The following is a 6,000-nucleotide window of genomic DNA, read 5'->3' on the forward strand; positions in this document are numbered from 1 at the left end:
GGCACTCTGGACTGGTGCAGCCTCCTTCACTGGTGACTTTGTGGCACTCTGGACTGGTGCAGCCTCCTTCACTGGCGACTTTGTGGCACTCTGGACTGGTGCAGCGTCCTTTGCTGGCGACTTCACTGCATTCTGGACTGGTGCAGCCTCCTTCACTGGTGACTTTGTGGCACTCTGGACTGGTGCAGCCTCCTTCACTGGTGACTTTGTGGCACTCTGGACTGGTGCAGCGTCCTTTACTGGTGACTCCGCTGCAGTCTGGACAGGTGCAGTGTCCTTTACTGGTGTCTTGACTGCTGCAGCGTAATTTAATGGTGCCTGGACTGCTGCAGCATCCTTTACTGGTGACACCGCAGTATTCTGGACTGCTGCAGAGTCCTTTACTGATGACACCGCAGTATTCTGGACTGCTGCAGAGTCCTTTACTGGTGACACCGCAGTATTCTGGACTGGTGCAGCCTCCTCTGGTTTTGGTGGCTCTTTGACCAATCCTGTGGCAGCAGCAATATTGCCAGCCCCCTCCACAGTCTTCTGGGCCACAGCAGCAGCCCCGTTAATCACTGCTCCACCCACTTGGGACACACCATCTGCAACTGTTGTGATGCCATCCTTGGTTTTGGTGCCTGCCGAAAAATGCACATGAAGCACAGTTAAAACAGAAGTCACACAACAACAAAAGGCTAAATGTCATTTGTCAAAATCAATTGAAATCTACATTAATTTAGGTCAAAGCTCATCATTATCAGTTCAATATGTTTTAACTACAAACTTTGCATGTCATAGCCTATAGGCAGAAGTGTATTGGCCAGTCTGGCTGCATGACACCAATGTTTGACAGCAATGCATTCAAGTGATGTGGCATGCATGAACCCATAGGCTGATTTTGTAGTTTTTTCTTCCACTTCAGGTTAAAAACTACAGCAGGGTAAAAACATGGCAGGCTGTATAATCATGACCTTAATAGTACAACACAGCTGCAACTAATCAAGATTAATTGGACATGTTAGATTTTAAGTGTCAATTAATTTGTTTGGTGCAGCTGTGTTGCTTACCAATGCCAATCTGTTGTAGTTACCTGAACTGGAAAACAAACTACAAAATCAGCCTGGAGTTGTTTCATGGCCCTTTAAAGCCTCAATACTTAATAAACTTTACCTTTGCCCCTTTTTACCCTTGATCACAAGACGGTCATCTGACATACCATACGGCCATATCCGTCTTGTATCAAGGCTTCCCTTGCCAAAATACCAAACCTCTCAGCTGAAAATAACCAATCTACAGTACAAGCTCTGTGCTATGCATTGTGAGCCTGGAGATGCTCACAATCCCCAGGAGAGGGATGCTATAAGACTAGGGTTAAAGACTGGTAGAATGATTTACTGATTTATAGATTGATTACCCACCGACAAAGAGAACGCCATCTTTGGTCTTCTCAGCTGCATCAGTCACTCCCTGCTTGGTTTTTTCTACTGCTGCCACCACCTCATCCTTTGCTTTTGAAATTCCCTTCACTAATGAGTCCATGGCTGCTTTCTGGACTAAATACAGCTGTTTAGCCTACTACAGTTTACTTTTAGCTTGAATGCAAGTTTCTGTTTTCAGAGGCGGTGATTCCAAAAGGCAAAGGGGATTCAGCCCTTCAAACTACCAATCACAGGTATGTACAGCAGTATGAATTCAAGCATGGACCCAGCAGCCATTTTAACAGGTAAACACAGCTGAAGTTAATTAACATTAATTGTAGGTGTGTTTCATTTAAGTGTTTCTGTGTACAAGCAGCAAGTTGCCAAATAATACAGGAGCTGTGGATTGCAGGCATGGCACCACTTCTCCCAAACCTAGATCTTCCTTGAATGAATATTACTTTAATATATTTTCCATATTTAAAATGATCGTCCCAGTCTGCTGGCTTAGCTGTCCGGGCACTTATGCTCTATGTAGCCTGACAGCGCGTCGTGGATTCGAGTCCCGAGCGCGACGGCCTTTGCTGTGTGTCATTCCCTGTCTCTCTCTTCACTAATACTATCCAATAAAGGCTGAAAAAGCCATTAAAAAAACTGACAGGTAAATAATAGTCTTAGTGGGAGTATGCGGTCTGGTCAACATATTTCTGGTCAATATAAATTATCATTGACATGATCTGTAGAGGGCACAGTGGAGTAAATAAAATATTTGCCATTATGCAGACATTTTATTTTCTACCCAAAGTGTATTATACAGAGAAGGAGGGGTCCCGAGAGGCTTCCCACCCTGGAGAATAGACTTTCAACACAAAACTGCTTGTTTCAGTGCGTAGCAAAATAGTCGTTTATTTTGACTCAAGACTGAGATCTCGCACGCAGTGGAATTTCCGGTCTATGCGAATAGCAGCGCACCTGGCAGGGCACTAACACTCTGGACTAGGGCTACAGTAAGTCAATCTACAATGTTTCTCAATCCTCATGTCAAGGAGCCCCAAATTAATATTTGGCCACAGGCCCATGCATCTGAAAATATGTTGCGCCAGGGAACCCCCAGACAAGATTTGTGCTGTTAAATTCTTTACTATTAAAGCTATATTCACAAGAGCAGACAGTCTTAACATGTGTTGAGAAATGTGGATATGAAGCACAGTGGATAATATTGCTGTGAAAAGAGCACAGGCAATTTATTCTCAATGTTACCATACATTTGGCAATCCCGCTGGACTGCATAGCAGGCCACTTTAACACTTTGATCAAGGAAATATCAAATTAGACTTGAACATTGTTATTTCATTTTATTCAACATCTCAGGCAAACACAATTTGATTCCATATTTATTCTGTTCTGCCAGGAATGATAACATGTGGTATTAAAAATGGACATAGCATATATACCTGTAAACAAAACCCAGAATACACAAAGCCCAGCACTTCAATAGTGCACCACAACAACAGTGACAATATACAGTACACAAAAAGATGAGTAGATAAACGTAGCATCAGTGTTGTCATGGCGACAACTACATTCTGCAAGGCTGTGGCATCCTCTAATAGCTACTGCTTCAGCATTCTCTAATGGCGATTATATATTCTCGCATGCTGCGTCCTTTACTGATGGCTCAACTGCATTTGGGACTGCTGCAGCCTCCTTCACTGGTGACTTTGTGGCATTCTGGACTGATGCAGCATCTGTCGCTGTTGACTCGACTGCATTCTGGACTAGTGCAGCGTCCTTTACTGGTGCCTCAACTGCATTTGGGACTGCTGCAGCCTCCTTCACTGGTGACTTTGTGGCACTCTGGACTGGTGCAGCATCTGTCGCTGGTGACTCGACTGCATTCTGGACTAGTGCAGCGTCCTTTACTGGTGCCTCGACTGCATTTGGGACTGCTGCAGCCTCCTTCACTGGTGACTCTGCAGTATTCTGGACTGGTGCAGCCTCCTCCGGTTTTGATGGCTCTTTGACCAATCCTGTGGCAACAGCAATATTGCCAGCCCCCTCCACAGTCTTCTGGGCCACAGCAGCAGCCCCGTTAATCACTGCTCCGCCCACCTGGGACACACCATCTGCAACTGTTGTGACTCCATCCTTGGTTTTGGTGCCTGTCGAAAAATGTACAGGAAGTACAGTTGAAACATAATTTACACAACTACAAAAAGCTAAAGTTTGTCATTTGAGGTCATAGTGTGTCAAAATCTAAATCAATTGAAATCTACTTAATTGTGGTAAAAGTTTATCGTTATCAGTTCAACTACTTGAACTACTTCTAACTTAGCTGCATGACACCAGTAATAGTGATTGTGGCATGAAACCCGATTTTGTAGTTTTCTTCCACTTCAGGTTAAAAACTACAGAAGGGTAAAAACATGGCAGGCTGTATAACACTGACCTTAAAAGCATAGTGACATAAGAAACACAGCTGCAGCTAATCAAGAATAATGGGTGGGCTAGATTTTAAGTGTGTCAAACCTTCTATCGTGCTTGAACATAGGCATGCATGTACTTGGCTCTGGACACAATAAAAATCTAACACTCATTAATTTGTTTGGTGCAGCTGTGTTGCTTACTAGCCTGCCATGTTTAAAAAAAAAAAAAAAAAAAAAAAAAAACGGCCTGGGGTTTTATGACACTTTAAACCCTCAATACTTAAAGTTTACCTTTGGCTCTTTCGTCTCTACACCAAACCTCAACTGAAAATAGCCGTTCCACTGGGGAGGCATGCGTTAATCCGACAGACCTTTTCTCCGACTATGTGGCATCCGCGTGCGGTTAGGGTTAGGGTGCGGGTTTGGTTCGGGTTTACCGTTTAATGTCGGAGCACCCGTTCCACTGTCTGTACAAGCTCTGTGCTATGCATTGTGAGCTTGTAGATGGGATTCTTTTCAGTGACCCCCCCCCCCCCCAAAAGGAGGATGCTAGGACTAGGGTTCAAGTGGTTTGAGACGGTGGAATTATTTACTGATTTATTTATTTTGATTCTTAATACGCACCGACAGAGAGAACGCCATCTTTGGTCTTCTCAGCTGCATCAGACACTCCCTGCTTGGTTTTCTCCACTGCTGCCACGACCTCATCCTTTGCTTTTGAGATCCTCTTAATTAATGAGTCCATGGCTGCTCTCTGACTTAATACTGCTGTTTAGCCTGTTACAGTTTGTTTTTGACTTGAATGCAAGTTTCTGTTCTCAGAGGAGGGGATTCAGTCCTTCAATCCACAAGTTACAGCAGAGTCTGACTTCCTGCATGGACCCAGCAGCCATTTTAACATGTAAACACAGCTGAAGTTAATTAACATTAATTGTAGGTGTGTTTCATTTAAGTGCTTTTGTTCAAGTTGCCAATACAGGAGCTGTGGATTGCAGGCCTCTCCCAAACTAAATCTTCCTTGAATACATATAACTCTAAAATACATTCTATTTTAAATTATCAAACTGACAAGGTAAATATTATATAGTCAATGATAATGACTAGTGAGTAGAATGTATAATCTTCCACAATGTTAAAAATTGAAATATTCGGAAAATGTAAAAAAAGTAAAAGTAAAGTATATATGATTAGAAAATGCTTAAACATTCGACAATTAAGGTCAAATATTTCTACAATTGGTACAAAACCTATATATCCAGTCATTGTGGGATAAAAGTAAGTTTGATAATGATGTACCGTGCATGTTCACATCATGTATAGGCTACTTTACATTACTTAAGACCATTTTTCAAATATTACATTTTTTAACATTTTGGACAAAATAGCCAATTGTACATCGAGGTGCCCAGATGTCCCTAGTGCCCAGTGCTGCCCACCTATCCTGTACCTGCCCATCTGATCGGCGATGTTTGACGCGTGATACCTTCGTGCGTCAAAGTATAAACCGAGCTTATTGTTGAGGCATGAAAAGCACAAGTTCTCAACTGATTTACAAACGGTTTGGTTTAGGGTAGGGTGATTCAGGATTAAGTAACGCATACATAGATTGTAAAAAATTATATAGCCCAACTTATAAAACAAAATACATTTTTGTCTGTTGTTATTGCAGTGAAGGGATATGGATCATCATAATACAGCAGCATTTTATTAGATTAGATGTCCATTGTCTTTTATTATCCACAAGGGAAAATCATTTTGCTCAGGTCAATGCATACATTCAAGACAAGACAAGACAATACATAAATATACACCACAGTTAAAACTCCCAGCAAAGTACTTCAATTCTATAAAAGGCAAGTCAATTCTCAATTTAAAAGGGTCTTTAAAAGAAACCAATGTCCTCTCCAGTCACTTGGAACACTCATAATGTGTTTGTGTATGCTTTCATGTGTGTGTGGTTGTGCATGTATGTAGGCCTATGTATGTATGTATGTATGTATGTATGTATGTCCATGGAAGCTAATAGCACACCGAGTCCAGCTCATCCAGGCGCCTGCCTTCATGCGTGTGCATGTGTGTGCGCATATTCATGTGGGGGGGGGGGGGGGGGGGGGCAGCAAGTTCAGTTCGACCAGGTGAGGTGTATCAGGTATTAGGGGGTTTGTGTTTAT

This window comes from Gymnoscopelus microlampas (assembly GCF_963454915.1).
Source record: "Gymnoscopelus microlampas genome assembly, chromosome: 7".
NCBI lineage: Eukaryota > Metazoa > Chordata > Actinopteri > Myctophiformes > Myctophidae > Gymnoscopelus > Gymnoscopelus microlampas.